At 47.1% G+C, this 18,593-nt stretch overlaps 1 protein-coding gene across 7 annotated transcripts in view; it reads right to left on the bottom strand.

Annotated features, from left to right (window-relative positions):
* The window catches only part of MCF2L (MCF.2 cell line derived transforming sequence like), a 1,263,355-nt gene that overhangs the window by 1,085,064 nt on the left and 159,698 nt on the right, over positions 1 to 18,593 (bottom strand). The window contains exon 1 of one of the 7 annotated variants that reach the window (XM_078657695.1): positions 4,405 to 4,482. The exons of the other annotated variants lie outside the window; for them this stretch is intronic. The gene's annotated coding sequence lies outside the window, so the exon portion shown is untranslated. Of the gene's footprint in view, positions 1 to 4,404; positions 4,483 to 18,593 lie in introns of those variants that run through there. 7 annotated transcript variants of the gene reach the window in all.

Here is an 18,593-nt window from a genome sequence, read left to right as displayed (position 1 = left end):
TCAGTGTGCTTTCGAACTGGGGATCATACACCTGGGGTAACAGCTTGTGCTGTTAATAAGGTACTGTACATTTTCATTCTTATTATTGGGTGAAGTAACCCATTCATGTTAATGATTTTTTACACAAGGTCTTCAGTGGAGATCTGGGCTACTATTATCATTCAGGACATCTCACCTTTCAATTATAACCATTATCTTGAGGGTATGTACAAACTTACACATTCTGATGATATTTCTGTAAGAGTGATTACAGTGGGTAAGGGTTGTTGTTCTTGTGTGTTACAGTGAGAAGTAGAGCAGTACTGATCCGTCCAGGGACTGCTGGTTATGAAGAATATTATCTTCTACACATACAGTTCTGTTTCATTTATTTTACAGGTATAGTGTATATTGAGTATACCGAAGGTGGTTGGGTCGTGTGGATATGTAATACTACTGAGACATTAAGAATTGGTCCAATACTTATTATTTGTCATTTCAGATCTCCTTCCCCACTGTTCCCTTCCTTTCCCGCCCTCGTTTGATCCTTCCTTAACCCACGGCTATCACAGCATTAGGGGTTTGAATAGATCAAGAGGTGGCATTATTTGAGCATCACGCTGATCCTGAGGAATGCGAGGATAACACTAACATTGGAGTTCACTTGTTACAAGTGATGATTTCCAAATAGGAGCAGGTAATCATTTCATGTTTGATGTCTTTGAAAGTGTAATGAAAAATCATCTCTCATGGTAGAGCCAGATTTAAAATTACAATTTTGAAAATGGCACTTTGATAAAGCTGGCATTTTCTTGCCTTAGCCATTTAGTGCCTGCAGTCTGTCTCTGGGTCAAATGACTTGGTATTGTTGGCGGTTGGTATATTCCTCCTTGACAGCCACACACAACATGGAGCTTACTTTTGCTATGATGAGCCATCAATGGCAGGATGAGAGGGTAGAGCTGGGTGCAGGGCTGGGCATAGCTTGACTTACACTTGAATAGGCTGTGTCCTGACTCTGCACAAAGGAGGAACGTATACCCACTGGAATTAGTCTGGAGCCACGACCGGGATGACAGGATGCCTGGGGACTTTGAAGGGAAACCTCTAGAAGCTTATCCTACTTCAAAGGAAGGCCCATGTATAAAGATTGGAACCCTGACACCAACCCTTCATACACTTCAGAACCTGTAGATACTCTGCCCAGAAGAAAGACTGTTGTGCTGCTGAAAGGACTACCACTCTGCTGGTCTCCTGCTCTGAAGAAACTGCTGTGCTGACCTGCTGCCCTTTTGCCTGGGTGAGAAGGACTGGACCTGCATCTGCTGAAACCAAGGACCCAAAAGTGACTTAAAGAGCTAGTTGGTTGGCCTCCTGACTAGTGCCAGGACAGGGAAAGGAGGCTCTAACGACCTTGGACCCTGCCATCAGTGAATCCTACCCTGCCATGTGGTACCACCATAGACCTGGACCATTCAAAGTGGGCATTAAAATTGCAATGCTGGCCCATCGGTGTATCCAGCAGAACCATTGCATCTCCTCTGCTGTGGGTCGCAACCCTGAGCAGAACAGACATATCTCCTCTGCTGTGTGGTACAATTCCGAGCAGTATTGACACATCACCTCTGCAGCGAGGGTTCTCCCAGCGCAAGGACTCCTCATCGGCGCATCCGATGCAGGCTGCAATGTCGATGTGCAGATCTTTGCAGACTCAGGCCATCACATCACAAACCTCTTGTTGGCGGCAGCCTCTGGGACAGTGCAGGTTCTTGCTTCACAGCGCTTCGGAACCAACGCATCGCCTAGACCGTGCACTGCATCCTCGACAAAGGACTTCGGATAGCAAGCCCTCATCACTGGGATCCTTGATGATGACTCGGGACCCCGCATCGAAGCTCCATAGCTCCACAGAACTGACCCTGCATGAGGTATCCTTAGCATGGGACCTCGCGACACTCCGCAACCTGGCCAGCTACCCCAAGCCTCACAGGGCCTTCACTCCATTGCAGTCAGCCTGAACTTGTGACTTTGTCCCAGTTTGGCGCAACCACATATCCACAGTTGGTTCTCGGTGGATTTTGGTGCTATTTTTACTGAAATTGTTTAAATTGCATATCTCCATTTCTACTAATTGGATATTTGTCATTTTGGTCTAGTTTTATTCATTAAAATGTATCCTATCTTTCCAAATTGGTGTGGGATGTTTACTGTGTTGTATTTTCACTTTATTACTGTTTGAAGTGCTGCATAATTACTTTACACATTGCCTCCAAGTTAAGCCTGACTGCTCTGGGCCAGGCTACTACAGGGTTCAGCTCAGGTTAATTTGTGGTTTGCTTCTGCCACACTATGACAAAGGTTGTGGTTGCTACTTAAGTAGGGTTTCACCCCCCTCAACCAGTAAGTCAGTTCATGAAAATGCTTATTGTAAGAAACAAAGGACTCTTTTTTACCTGAAATTCCATTGTTATATTTTAAGTAAATAAACGTTTGATGTCCAAATATCAGTCTATCATTTTCATCAAGTATTCTTGTGTATTACTGAATCCTATAGACAGAATGTGGCTTTGTTGCCCAATTATAATCCTCAAATATCACAGAAGTTCAACATAAAAACATAATTCCACAAACACTATGCCAGAGAGAGTTTGTGCACATCCTTCGCATAATTCTATTTGTTAGCAATATGACCAGCATACCAAAAGCTTGAATTATGTCCTGGAAAGCCACAATTATGTTATATATGCTTGCAATACATATAGGATGGTCACCTTTTCCCAACGCCATTATGCCATACAACCACAATTAAGTCAAGAGGGTTCACAATATGACATGGATAGGAACCACACGGTGACAACTGCTATTATACCAGGAATAACATAAATATTTTAGGTGTGCCCAGAATATATGAAAAGGGTCACCAGAATGCGAATGTTACCTTATGGCATGGAAAAAACCAAATATGTGCATTCTGCACCCAATATGTAAAAATCTGTTCCCATTAGTCCAGTTCTACAACGATGCCAGAGATAGCTAAAAATATGCCCAGGGTGTCTACGGTATAGCAACGAGTCGACTATTATGCCAACAATACCAATATACTACAGACAGATACAATTATGTTCATAATGTTTTCAACATGAACTAATGGTGCCCATCCTTTACAAGTATATCTAGCTATAGGCTGGTCGCCCATAATATACCAAAGACGGCATCAATATGCCAGGGCTACCATAGACACAGATTTTTGTGGACATTGTCTACGATTATGACAATCGCTTTCATATGTCACCAATAGGCCACCATGATGCCAGGCATAGCCAGAATGTTGTGCATGATGCCCATGATATTGACTAGACAGGCCACTCTTATGTTGTCAAAAATGCCCACAGCTTATAAAGGAAGGGCTCCAACAGGCACATGGCGACAATATGCCAAGGCCACCATAAAGTTGCCTCACCACAGCTAGTGCCTTTTGTAATAACATACCACCACACAAACAGGGGCACAATCACACAGACATGCTCAATCACACAGCAGTGAGGCGGGGACAGATATATGGTTGCAGGGGAAAGGCTAGCGATTGCAGTGATGGATCAACAGAGAAAGACTGTCTTGAAGAGAGAGATGAGTGCACAAAGCAATGGTTGCTGCACACTTAGCACTGTCGCACTCCAGAGCCTATCTACTCCTCCCATGGGTTGATCCAATTAAGGCTTTGTAAATAAGAGGAGGGGTGAGATGCCTTGGAATCTGAGCTCAGACACTGTCTGTTTGCCCTAAGCCCAGGAGTAGCTGCTGCATTTGGGCACACAAAAAGCATGAAAGATAAAGATGGCTAGGTAGGGAAGGAGAATTTCTCTCTCTCTGAACTAGTCAGTGGGAGAAGAACGAATAGCTCTACAAATCTCTCCACCCATCACTAGCTGGGCTCTGCATCAACCACCCCCTAGAGGTGGGCCAGTCTGTGCTTTGGAGGACTTCAGTCTCTTGTGCCACAACCTTACATAATACATTTCTAGAGCCACGCTCCTGGGAACACTGCAAGTTGGGTACAAATCCTTAAAATATAAGTTGGTGAACTAAATGGCGTACCCCTAACTTTGTTAATAGTGGATCTATTTTTCAGATTGGCGCTGTGATCTCTGGATTCAGGTAGGAAGAGTTATGACTGGTCTCTTATTTGGGATAACTAAACTAAGCACATTCCTATCTATCTGCTGAATATGATATACATTACTATAAAACTATACATTTCATGTAACTTCATACCACACTTCTTTCTCTGATCTATGGAAATAACGGATGATCCTCTTACCTACTTTAATAGTACTCAATATATCGGCCTGCAACAGATGGAAGGTGGGGTTTCGAATTAGTGACATTCAAATCACTGCTGGGGTTGAAGATGCTAGGATTACTTACTGCCAATCTTCACTACTCCCCGTCACAGTCCTCACAGTTTCAGCAGATGATCTGTGTGCATAGATCTCATCCAAATTTAAAAACAAATGCTAATGGCCCCTCCCTGCCCACTGTCATGATGACAGTTTCACATGACCAATAAAGGAGGGTCCATGGCAGAATACTTCCTGATATAACAAGGCATCAGGCTTAATAAATCCTTTACAAGCATTTCACCAAGGGGAGGGGGGGGTTGAGAAGTAGGACTGTGACGATTAAGACTATCACTCTTTCTGGTAAGTAATCAGAGCAATACTTTCCTCGCCTCTCTTCCTCGTCCCAGTACTCACAGATTGAGTGTATACCTAAGCCATGTAGAAAAAAAAATCGACACAATCAATTTCAGCCATAAACAAGTTTATTAAACATCAAGACACCATTAATGTGCTGCTGTACCGAAAGTAGAAGAAACCACTTCCCCCATTCGTATCATGTAGTGTGAAATGAAACTGTGTTGCAGCAGCTTGGGTTTCCCCAGACAGCTATCCTTCAGGGAAACTCTCTTAAATGCTGCCCTTGAAGAGGACATTCTTCTGGTTTAACAACCCTGGATGAAGGAAGGGATGGGTACATTCATTTTCTGGTAGCCTAAAGACATGGCCATTCTGACCCACAGACTAAGAGTAGAAGGCCGGTGGCCCTTCTTTTTCTAATCAAAACTTCACTAATAGAAAATCTACTGCACGAACTGAAGCAGTCCTCCGTGGATAAATGGTAAGAGCTCTGAACATCCAACAGATGCCAAAGAGATTCTCGGTCATTATAGGGAGGAGGAAGTGCTTGTCTACGCCCCTGCATCATTGGTCATGTGACACTGTCGTCATGACAGTGGGTAAGAAGCAGGCAATCGTTTTTAAATGTAGGTGAAATCTGTGTAAGAGGAGCGGCTGCTCAATCCCTCGGGACTGGGGTGAGGAAGACGGGCAAGGAAGGTAATGAGCATTAAGTCACAGATCCATCCTGATAACTTAATGTTCAATGGCTCCTAAGATTGAAAACCTGCATATCCGTTTTCCTGAAGAGTAGTGCGTTAAGCATTTCTACTGAGATCTGTTTGTGCCTGCACCTAACAAGGTCAGATTCCTCCATGTGTCAACTCAGTGCTGCATCCCTCCATAGTAACTCAAGTGAGAACTGGAGGTTTGACTGGGTAATAATAATTGCATACAAACATCTCCCATGTAAATGGTATTGATTGAAAATACTGGGTGTAAACTACAACTTAGTGGTATTTTTCATAGCTAGGCAGGAGATTTGGCTTAGTGGCTACAGCTGCCATCTTTGGAAACTGGTGACCTAGGTTCGAATCACGGCCTTGTCAATGTCATTGTGTGATGCTCTGCAAATTTGTTCTCCCTGTGCCTACAAAATGAAATATAATGTGTGAAATGCATTTTTGTTATCCTCACTTAATGTACAAGATGTTCTCCCAGCTCCCCATGTAAGGTACAGTGCTCCATTGCGTCCTAGCTAACTTTGTGCAGTATGAACACCCACACATGCATACAAACTCCCAGGCCTATGCAAGTCCATTGTACTACAGGGATGACAAGAAAGATGATGGGCAGTTTCCTCTACATTCGAATAAGAAAGTCACAGATTTCCCCTTTCAAGGCCCTCCACAGAGGACTCTGCCAGGGTTAAAAACACACAGTGAGGCGAGATTCTAAGAGTGTGCAACAGTATACAACTGTTAGAGCAGAACATCGAGATAACTGCATCTGCATGGTGCATATTCGTATATATTCCCAGATGTACTTATATTTCATGAAACGCATCGTCCAAATTTGCTGTGTTGCACAAACGAGTCCGCAACCGCCCTTGAACCAAGAAACCACATTTAAATTTGATCTCTTCCCTAACCTAAATACTGCCCAACTAATCATCCTTAAACCGCAATTAATAATTAGGTAATTAACTAATCATCCTTCAACCTGAATTCTCCCGTACACCTTTGGCACACACCCTGGCTAACCTAACATTAACAGAGCCCAATAGTCACACACTGAAGAAAACCGCGCATCATACCTTCCCTGCACCTCACTCCCTGTCCCATAATTTCCCCACCCCACGGGCAGTTTGGTAGTGGCAGTAAATGCCCCATTCCGTAAATAAGCCCTGCCCCTATGAAGGGAATAGTGAATCGGTCCTATTGTGCATTGTTTTGCCTGCCCTGTCTGGAGAGGGGCGCAGAAAATGTAATTGCAGGTTCCAAATATTAGGAAATTCCAATCTGAGGTTCAAACAACTGTTAGTGTTCTCTGAACTCATTGTATAGACACCGCTGTGTAATTAAGCTGTATTCTTAACCTTTCCTTCATTGGTATCTGACTGGATTTTAATTACAAACTTGCCAAATTCGTGCTGCTCATTACACTGCAAGTAGAACTGTTCTCTGTTCTAACATGAACATGGCTGCTGCGGGGTCCCATGTCACGCACGAAACCTAGGGCCAGTCCTAGCTTTTTAGCCAGCAGTCAAGCGCGCTGTAAAACGTAAACGTTTCGGTGGAGATATTGCAAGCATGCATTCATGAATGAATAAATGAACGTGTGCATAGCGCGCTATTACGGGGGTGGGGGGTGTTGGCGCTGGAACTAGAAGCATGTTTTCGAAAATCTCCTCAGTTTGCAAAGTGCTGTTTGCAAAACCAGGAACGGTGAAGGCGTCACGCGCGCACAAGGGAAAGGTGAAGGCGTCACGCGTACACACGTCACACTTGTCAGTTTAAAAAAAAGACAAACACCATTTTAGCGAGCTGCTTCGAGCGTCAAGCATCAAAATCACTTATTTATCAAACATGAAAAACAATGCAAGACCTCCTAAAGCTATAACTATTTATAATCTACAGTTGTTACACTACATGTTAGTCGTCTTGCCCAAACGCAGTTTTTTTACCGACACGTTATTTCATTTAGAAAACCAGAACAGACAGTTCTAACAAGAGCTAACTGGACAATGGTCTTTTACGATATTAAATATCTACGCTTGTCTTTGCTACTGAATAGCAGCTGTCAGAACATTCTAAAACAAATGGTTATAGCGCCACCATTTGGCCTGTTTGTGAAATAGCACCTATAAGCGACTGTTGACAGTTTTTTACGCCGGATCGCAGCAAAGATGCCAATACCTGTAAACCTGTTGTTGTCACGGGTGAAGCGGTCACTGGAGCTCAGAGTGGTAGTGGTCCCTGCTCAGCGCTCTCTGTCCACACGAGCACCGCAGGACAAGGAGCCAAAAGACGTAGCAGACCAGCCCAACCCTTGGAGACAGCCGGGAGGCGAAGGCACTGGTCAGAGATGAGGTAGTGTTGAAACAGCTGCCCTACGTCATGCTGACCTGAGCTCCAGTGTGGATTTAGGAGGGAGGTCTTGAAGAAGTATCATTTGAACACCGAGGAGCAGAAGAATGCGGGGGTGAGGGGTACAACAAAATACGCTCATCTTTAGTGAGAACCTAGCCCCGGGCCCCTGAGGCCAGGGACATCTTAAGGGTTTTGGGGGCCCTCGGCCTAACGTATTTAAGGGCGCCCAGTTCAGACCAGCTTTGAATTCATAATAGCATTTCAGCATTTTCATGCCTTCTTTGGCTAGGCCCCTGACAGAAACACTCGTCCAAATTCTAAATGTGTTTACATCTCTTTTTGAGGGATAGTGATGTGAGTTTTCAGTATTCTAACACAGCAGCAGCTCACCAATATTAATGAAGATAATCTCTATAATACCCTCCTATTTCTCATATGTGATGCCCTCCTTTGATTCACAAGGAACTTTTTATGTATGTTGCATGAAACAAGTACGTTTCTCAGCAGAATATCTGCACTGGACTCTTACACATCACCCAATTAAAAGTAAATTAATGGAAAACAGTATTTAAAACAATCTGTTTAAGAAATATCAAGGTCAATAAGGCAATTCTTTGCATGACAGAGTTGACTCTATCAGGAGGTCCCCCGAAAAAATGGGGCCCAGGGTCAGGGCCGGCTTTAGGGCAGTGCGACTGATGAAGCCGCAAGGGGCGCTAACGTGTGGAGGGGGTGCCGACCTCAGGGGAGGCTCTGTGTTTAGCAGTAGGTTATGATTGGAGAGATGAGGGGAAATTTTTCCCCGGTGGTAGTGAGAAAATCTGAGGAGGCTGCCATGAGGCAGGGGGGGCAGAAATGACTGTCGCACCAGGCGCCACCCGTGCTAAAGCCGGCCCTGCCCTGGGCTGCAGCCCACCCTGCCCATGCATTAAAACAGCTCTGCCCGAGGTAGGAGCAGGGCTGGCTTTAGCGCTGTTGGCACCAGAGGCGCAACTAGAGCCACATTTCAGGAGGGGCTATGAAAAAGTTTGGGGGGACTGACTCTTCCAGTAATATGCAGAGTGGAGATGCAGGGGCTCTAAAAAGGAGTGAAAAGTAACAAAGCCTCATTAACATGTAAATGGTCTTTTAAAGACCTGTGAAGTTCTCGGGTGCGCATGTGTGTGTGCCCGGTAGCTGTCTCAGCCCATGCTGCCACACACAGGGCGGTGGGGTTTGATGGGGCTGAAGCCCTTTGAACCCAATGGGCATTGCGCGCCTGATTGGCACCCGGTGCGGCAATCATTTTTGGCGCCTCCACACCATATGACTGCCTCCTCAGATTCTCTTCCTACTACAGGGCAAAAGTGCCCCTCATCTCTCCAATCATAAGTTATTGCTAAACACAGCACCACCACGTCCCCCCAGGTGAGCGCCCAGTGCGGCCACACCGTTCGCACTGCCCTAAAGCCAGCCCTGAAGCGGTACAAAAGGGGGTGGTGGTGATGGACGGAGCATCTGAATCAATCAAACACTCACACCCAGTCAAAAGATCTGGGTTTAATCCATCACCGTTCTTTAGCCCACTCTGCCACCCCAGTTCTGACATGGCTATATGCAAATCAGTCTGACCCTGTGCCTCATGGGAACAGTCCAGCCCGATCTGCCAAGCCATGTCTTCCCTGGACCGGAAACAAGCTTCCGAGGACCGGTTTATGGCATTCCAGCCATCTTCAGCCCGGCTTGCTTGAATCCAGTGGCAAAGTGAGTAAGGGACTCACGTCTGAGCATACCCTGTCACACTTATGGTGGCCAAAAGGGGTACAAAAGGGGGTGGTGATGGATGGAGCATCTGAATCAATCAAACACTCACACCCAGTCAAAAGATCTGGGTTTAATCCATCACCGTTCTTTAGCCCACTCTGCCACCCAAGTTCTGACATGGCTATATGCAAATAAGTCTGACCCTGTGCCTCATGGGAACAGTCCAGCCCGAACTGCCAAGCCATGTCTTCCCTGGACCGGAAACAAGCTTCCGAGGACCGGTTTCTGGCATTCCAGCCGTCTTCAGTCCAGCTTGCTTGAATCCAGTGGCAAAGTGGGCAAGGGACTCACGTCTGAGCATACCCTGCCACACTTATGGCGGCCAAAAGCGTTACAAAAGGGGGTGGTGATAGACGGAGCATCTGAATCAATCAAACACTCACACCCAGTCAAAAGATCTGGGTTTAATCCATCACCGTTCTTTAGCCCACTCTGCCACCCCAGTTCTGACATGGCTATATGCAAATCAATCTGACCCTGTGCCTCATGGGAACTGTCCAGCCCGAACTGCCAAGCCATGTCTTTCCTGGACCGGAAACAAGCTTCCGAGGACCGGTTTCTGACATTCCAGCCGTCTTCAGCTCGGCTTGCTTGAATCCAGTGGCAAAGTGAGCAAGGGACTCACGTCTGAGCATACCCTGCCACACTTATGGCGGCCAAAAGCACTGCCCTAAAGCCAGCCCTGGGCAGGAGGGCCCACAATAAACCCTGTGCATGCAAAAGCTGGATCTGGAATGATGTAATTAGCGCATGTTTATAGCAAACATTTCGTTCATGAAAGAGTTCCTGCGGATTTGAGATAGCTCCCCTCTCTCTACTCCACTTCCTGTTTTACATTTAATCAAGTAAAGACTGGGGAATGCAGAATCCGATGGGATTGGGGACGGGGGAGAACTCTTTCCTCACTTGAAAAGCTCTGCAGCTGCCTGTGTGTATGTGTTCAACAATCTCAATGCATTCCGGGACTACTTGCTTTTATGGCTATTTTAATCATATGTTTGCATGTGTGCTTGTGGTCCGAGGCATATTTTATGAGTTGAAACAATTATTGTTTGAAGTGATTCGTGGTACCTTGAAAATCGCCAATTTAAAAGGAAAAAGCGAAAATTGTGTAATCTTGTCATGTAAAGTTTTTCCATATTTATTATACGCGAGTATGACGCCCACATGCCTTCAGGACACCATAGCATATCGTAATGCTGTATGAAGCACTTTGTAAGCAATGTATTGTGGAGATGGGCTACACACCAAATTCACAGGGAGAGCCGAGCCGAGGGTCTGGTTGGGCTCAAAGAGCTGTTACACAGTTTACATGTCAAACATTTTCAGGACTTGGCTTGTGTATAAACACCCGGTTAAAAGTTACTTTTTTTAAACATGATCTTAAAAATATTAATGTCCCCCCACCATGCCATTAGTGAACTACGAGGCTAGTCAGTTGTCATACTCTTAGATTTTTACATGGAGCAACTTTATTTGTATTTTTTTTTTATAGGTTTTATATACATAGTACAGCATTGTTATAGGGGTTTTCCACAGCAGGTAAATGCAGAGAATAAAAAAACAGTACATTTGCGCGGGTCCCCCTTTGCTGGTTATATTTGCACAGAGGTAGGTCTGAGAAAGGGAAGAAAAGAAAAGTGATAGGGATAGGCGCAGGGCACAAGTCCTAAAAAAAGAAGTGGGGGGACGCTGTCACCGGAAGGGACGTCACGACAGGAAGGGACGTCACGAAAGGTGGCTTGCACCATCGGGATCATTGCCTCCCCTAGCTCTCCCCTTAGATGCGATTGCATCTTAGAAGCCAGCCCTGGGAGTGTCAGACGGGCTTGGCTTTAAATTTACACGCCATGCGTCAGTGGGGATTTCCTTACACATGCAGGGCTCGAGCTCGTCCCAGAGAGGCCAAAGAGAGAAGTCCAGCTGTTTGGCAGGAGGGAACGGCGTCCCCCTCCCCCCCCGTAAAATAAGTGGGGGGACGCCGTCCACCCGCGTGGTACCCCGACTCGAGCCCTGGATAGGCGAAGAAGAAGGATAGGACAGACATCTAGATACACCATTCTGATTTGGTGTGGGGTGACTAGTCCCCGGATTGTCTCTTGCTCCTTAGGCTTTATAGTCTACTCTTAAATTAGATACAAAAGAGGTGCTCGTATAGCACACCGCCTGAACTCGTGTTTTTTTTAAAGTGCTCTCCCGTGCAATAAGGTAAAAGGAAGCACAAGGAAATCAAATATTTGCCTTGGATCACACAGTTTACTCAAGCGGAGAAGCCAGGAAAATTCCTAGGTTTTCTGATTTCACATTTCACTCAGTCACTAGATAGTTATCTATTGCCTCTTCTGTTTTACATCAAAGGTTAATGTTTTTTCTTTAATTCTTGGCACGTTAGGTTATTGCGTGCGTTGCAGGCAGAAGCCACACCAAAGCTCTGACTTTTTTGGGCTCAAGAGTCCAGGAAGAGCTCGAGCTGAACTATACTCGGGCCTCTGGCGCGAGCTTTTAGTGGCTCACCACTTCTAACGTATTGTGACTGAAGGTATCACTGCCTGTCACAAAAAGGATACAGCTAAGCAAACCAGAGAATACGAGGGAGCCCTATTATATTTCCTCAGCCAGGCCATCCTCACATACAGAGTCTGACAAATAAGTTACTCCCCCGCACTGCATGGGTTGAAGGCTCTGCGTTACACTCTGCATGTTTTCTTGATTTTAGTTGTGGAAATACAAAATGCACATGAAACGTGTAAACTCGAGCAGGAGTTACGCAACGAGTAACAGCAAAATCATATTCCTGCAAAATGCAGCTCAAAATATCTCTCTACTTCGGACAGTTGTGTAACACGCAGGGGCGGGTGTAGGTGCTTGGCACATCAGCTCAGCTCGGTGTGGTGCAATAGGACTAGAGGTCAAGGGGATTTATCGACTGAAAAGCGAGTTTGCGTAACCGGGGTGGAGGCTGGATGTTTTTTGGATCCTCTCCTACAACACTTCAGTCTGAGAGCTGTGCATTTAAGTGTGTACTTATAATTTAATTTGACAACATTTCCAGAATGAAATCAATGTCATGAAATGTGCTCTTTGTGGGTTACCTACCCATATGGAAACAGTGTGCTGTGGAAATATTTAAATTAATACAGTAAACTGATCTAAGTAGTGGTGTGTGACTGGCAGTAGGAGACCCCAACCCCCACTGCTTAATTTGAACCGGTGGTTGGAAGTGGGGCCCACCAGCACTCTTTTTTGGGGACTGCCCCTTAATTTTCCTTCACAGAATTTGATCCAAAGAAAGATAGAGAAACATAAAAAGGGGGAAGAAGGAGGACGAGAAAGATGGGAAAACAATGTCACAGGGAGAAAACAGTAACCGGCAAGAGTGAGATAAAGATGCAGGGAGTCTCTATTGGTGGATGAAATATGCATTTTGGTGTCAGCATGACAAAAGAGCTCGTCATGACCGTTGGAACACTCGCACCCTGGGCTAATTCCCCTGCTGTGCGAACGTTCTAAACAAACAGGTGTGGTCATGAGCACCGGGGCGCTGCGCGCGCCCCCCTCCTCTCAGCACCGGGGGGGGGGGGGGGGGGGGGGGGGGGGGAGGGGGGGGGATATGCCCCGCAGGGAAGGGGTTAAAGTCGGATATGGGCTTCTGTGCAAACTCTGGGCCATGGAGCCTATGCTTTTATAAATTAAAGTACTGCCCCGACCCTTTCATCGCCTCTGTGGTTAGGATTGTTGGAGGTCAGAACTGAAGTTTATGAGCCGGTCAGTCTTCAGTTCATCATCACAGGATTACAATAATCGAGGGTTGTCTATGCCTAGGGAAGAAAGTCCCTAATACTCCTGGCACAGCATACAAATGCAAAGTTCTGAGGTCACCCTTCTGATGCTGAGAAAGCCAACAACAACCGCAGTGTTTATAAACTCAGGCAGTCAGAGCAACTAGAGTTTGCAACGTTGCGCATGCTATACCTGCATGTCAGTGTATCTAACCTATTCTAATAAACAAGCACTGGCAAAACCTAAAACCTATGCAATATCTATTGGCTTTGTCAATGTTTTTATGCCATGTAATACACCAGGCGCTACTGTGCAGCATGGTTGAAAGTAAAATAAAAAAAAAGCAATTTGATGGGATCAATGCTAGCTGTGTCTTAGAGCTTTTTTGAGTTTGCCAGTGCTTGTTGCCTGATGCAGGCATGCTCAGGGAATGGGGGATTCTTTATATTTGGTATAACCAGCAACGTACAAACCACAGAATTAACAGGAATATGGCATTACAATTATCTTCACATTAAAAAGAGATGTTAAAAAGCTCTGGTAACTTTAAAATGGAACCCTTTGGGAAACACACTGCAGACATGAAAGCCCCCTCGCCTGATGCATTGCCCGTCACGCGAGCTCTAAAGCACTCTCTGACAAAGCAAACAACATACTTCCCCGGGTGTCAGTGTGAAATGGGCTGCAGAGATCCGGCACACTAAAGCCAGTGTGGTGGCGACTGGGGCACCCAAGAGAATGCAAACAAGAACCAGCTTACATGTGCTTATAAGAAAGCGGAGTGCAGCTAAGAGTAACAATGCAATTTAAATTAAAAAATTCACAAGATGAAGGAATGGGCTGCGCTAGAAACCATGCTTTCTTTTTTTGGGGAGTTTTATATAGCGCAAATTTGACCCGTAGGTATCAGAGCGCCTTTACATGAGCACCAGTTGTGTTACAAGCGGACACATTTATTTTAACTTTTTAAGCATGGGGAGATTAAGTGATTTCCGCAGAATCACAGGATGTTAAGCGTCCCTGTAGAGACTTGAACCTGGTTCCCCATCTTCGAAGTTGACCACTCTAGCCTTTAGGCCACATCCTTTCCATAAAAGCTCGCTGGTAAATGCCACGATCAAGCCAACTGAATCTACTCATCATACATGGCAACATTTTTGAAGAGGAAAGTGAGAGATTTTGGGAAAAAAATTGTGAGAATTAATTTTCCCCATTGACTTCTCTTGAAGCAGATGCAATTTCAGGTAGGAGACAGCCAAAATAAAGTAATTTTTCTGCTTTAAAAAAAACCTTAAGTCTTCTTTCTGAATTGGGTCTATTGGCATTTTTTTTTAATTTCCTTTTTATTAAACCATTGTGATGGTACCATACATAACAGGTCACAAAACCACTCTTCAGCAACATAGCAAAGACAGGGCAGCTGTACACATTTACCCATTACAGCACAGCACATTATAATACAAGACAGGAAGAGCATCAATGTCATTAGCATGTTTGCGCAATTTAACTGAGAGAGAGATACAAATTTCACCTCTGGATATATTCCACTTTGCCCATTTGTGATCCCACTTTGCAGGACACCCTCTATTCTTAAACACATCTTTTTCCACAATCATGGCATAGTCCATATCTTTGGCCCATTTTGAATATTTCGGTAGGACACCCGTCCCCCACCCCATAGCAATATTTCTTTTAGCCAGAGCAATCCCTAGAGCTGCCCATATACGTTCGATATGAGTCGGGTCTATTGGCATTTCTGACTCATATACATTTATGGGACTGGCGCCAGCCATCAGTCTGACAGCCTCACGAGTTAAAGTTCATGATTGTGCGGCAGCAGACCCTCTGGAGAGTCAGCACTGAAGCCTAAAGCTATGAGGGTACAGAATGTCTCCCCACTACCCCCCGCAGTGCTCGTCATTGGACACAGTTGCCAATGTCCTAGAATTATTATTATTATTATTTTTTTTTCAAAACCGTATTTATTAGAAGTTCAAGCAGATCAAGTGTACAGCTCTCCAAAAGCAGGAGAACACGACAATATGCAAAGTACAGTAGAATATACGTATGGCTCAAACTTTTGACTAACCCCTACCCGCCCTATTATCCCCCCACAACTGCAACAGTTCCAACTACCCACCCCTTATCCCACCCTAACCCGATGCACGTGATCACAATCAGCTGCAGTATACAAGAGGAAACACACTAAGTGACTTGGAACTATCCAGGCCCCGAGGCCTCAATCATCGGACAGACCATCTTCCGTTTCAGCGGGAGGATCCAATGTCAGGTCTCTGTAGTCCGCCCACCGCTTCCAGATCTTGTAATGTTTCCGAGGGCAGCCCCTGGCTTCAAATACTGGCTTTTCCAGCCCCATGAGGAAGTCTAAGCCCGCCTTCCAGGCGCTAAGCGGGGGGGCGCGGTCACTCTTCCAGGCCCTCGCCAGATCCCTCTTGGCCACAACAAGGCCTAACAGAAGGAGATGGCGCTTATAAATGTTACCACCCACTTGATCTAGGACATGAAGAAGACCTAACCTAGATGTACGGGGTAGCTCCCATCCCAGCACCTCCGACAGGCAGTCCCACACTCCACCCCAGAACCGGACCAGGCCCACACACGACCACACAGTATGCACCAATGTGCCTCTCTCGGCCCCACAGCGCAGGCAGTCTGGGGAAGCAATAAGGCCCGCCCTCCACAGTCTCTCTCTGGTGTAATAGGCCCGATGTAAGTATTTATATTGTATGAATCGCAACCGCACTGCTATAGCTGTGCCCCGGGGGGATTCCAACGCCTCTCTCCAGTCATCCTCATCCAGCGGACCAACATCCACCTCCCAAGAGGCCTTCAGCGACACCAGGGAAGAGGAGCAGTGAGTGACCAGTGTTTGGTAGATTTTTGAGACTTTTTTATCCCCTAGGTCTCCCATGAAAAGCTTAGCCTCCACGGGGCTAAAGTCTGGAAGCTGGTCCAGCTCCACCAGACTCGGCGCCAGAGCATGACGAAGCTGTAGATACTTAAAAAACTGGGTCTTAGGCATCGCAAACTCAGCGCTGAGCGCGTTAAAGGATTTAAGGGTAGTCCCGGTAAGTATATGACCAAGTGACGAGATCCCTATGGAATCCCAGCCACCAAACCCTTGCAAGGAGGCCAGTGCAGGGAGCCGCCCGTTGTTCCACAGCGGAGTTTCGGCTGTCAGCCTTCCCCACCAGCCCATTCGACGCAGTGCCTGTCTCCAAATCAGGAAGACCACTTGAGTCGCATGCGGCAGCGACTTCCGCCGCCCTGCCGAGTACAAGAGGGTATGGAGCGTGGCATCTCCCATCAGAAAATGTTCTAGGGCATACGCCGGATCGTCACGGCCACCGTACCACCACTCATTTAAGACCAGCAAATGAGAGGCTTGATAGTAGGACAATATGTCTGACGTCGCGAGACCTCCACAGTATGTGGACAAAAAGCAGGTCCGCAGAGCCACCCTAGAAGCCCCCCCAGCCCATAGAAACCGTCCCAATAAGGAGTTTACACGCCGGAACCACTGCGGGTCCACTCTGTACGGATGGTTTTGTAGCTGGTATAGTAGTCTATGGAGGGCCACCATCTTAAAAATAGCAGATCTGCCATAGATATTCAGAGGCATGCGCGACCACGTTTTGACGTCGGACTGAACCCTGTCCCACACCGGTTGTATGTTACGCTCCCACGCAATTGCGGCAGACTCCGACAGGAAGACTCCGAGATACTTCAGGCCACCAATCGCCACCTGCAGATCCACTGCCCAAGGAGACACTTCGCGCCGGCCCCCTAGCATCCAGAGAGTCGATTTGCGTGGGTTAAGGTAGAGGCCCGAGACGTCCCCGAAAACGCGCATTATCTCCAAAATACGCGGGCCTGAACGATCAAGGTCTGTCAAAAAAAAAAGAACATCATCCGCATACAGTGCGATTCTGTCCGTGAGGCTCGCACTCCATACAAAGCCACGAAGCTGCGCGTCAATGCGCACCCAGGCTGCCAGCGGCTTCATGACTAGCGCAAAGAGATACGGGGACAGGGGGCATCCTTGCCGGGTCCCCCTAGCAATCGGGAATTTCTCCGAAATGGCGCCCGAGACACGTACCGAGGCTGTGATGTCGGTGTACAACAGTTTGACATACGAGACAAAAACCGGACCCAAGTTGAGGCGCGGTAACAGAGCAAAGAGATATGTCCAGCTGACAGAATCAAACGCTCTGTCGATGTCTGCCAGTAGGAGCGCCGCCCGCTCCCCAGTCACCCCCATCGCACCCACCGCTACCTGTGCCCGTCTGATGTTGTGCCTTGTCGCTCTGCCCGGCATAAATCCCGCCTGATCCGGGTGGACCAGATCTGCAACATACGGGAGAAGACGATTCGCCAACGCCTTAGCCAACAATTTGGCCTCAAAATTAATAAGAGAAATCGGGCGATACGACTCGTGTCTGTCAGGGGGCCTGCCCGGTTTCAGGAACACCACTATTTCAGCCTGACGCCAGTCAACCGGCAAGCAACCACCCTCCCGCGCCGCCTCCAACGCCTGCCGATAGTGTGGTCCCAGCTGCAAATGAAATTTCTTGTAGAATTCACTGGGAAAACCACTCGGTCCAGGCGCCTTGCCCGTGTTAAGTTGTCCTAGCGCGTCGCCCAGTTCCTCCGCCGACAGGGGAAGGTCTAGAGCTGTCCTGGCCTCATCCGAAATCACCCGGGGGGGGAGGTCAGTTATGAACTTGTCAATTGCCTCGGGTGGGAGACAATCACGCGAAGCGTATTGTACCCTATAATAGTCGGCAAAACTCGCCGCAAGCGCAGCAGGGTCCGTCATGGCAATCCCCTCCCCGTCTGTAAGGCCCGGCAGAGAGATCGGCTGTAGAGTTTGCTGACACAGTCGGTGGAGCATAGTGCATGATTTGTCGCCCCACTGGTACACCCTACTCCGCGTGGCCAGCCAGGCTTGTCGAGCCTCGTCCAGTAGGATCGAAGCATAGGATCGCTGTGCCTGGAGAAGTAGCCTGAGCGCCACATCGCCCGCATCTCCACTACACTGCCCCTCCAAAGCTCTCACCGCAGCCGCAGCCGCTACAGTGGCCTCCTGACGCTTCCGACGGGCGGCAGCACACCAGGCGATGTCCACGCCCCGCAGCGTGGGTTTCATGGCCTCCCAGACCGTCACGCTGTCCATGCCCTCGGTCAAATTCTCCCGCCAATATTGGGCAATTGCACCGCGCATGTGGGTCGTATATTCTGT

The sequence above is a fragment of the Lissotriton helveticus genome, chromosome 8 (assembly GCF_964261635.1).
Source record: "Lissotriton helveticus chromosome 8, aLisHel1.1, whole genome shotgun sequence".
Classification (NCBI taxonomy): domain Eukaryota; kingdom Metazoa; phylum Chordata; class Amphibia; order Caudata; family Salamandridae; genus Lissotriton; species Lissotriton helveticus.
The sequence above is the reverse complement of the archived record's forward strand: the minus strand, read 5'-3'. Positions and strand labels throughout refer to the sequence as shown.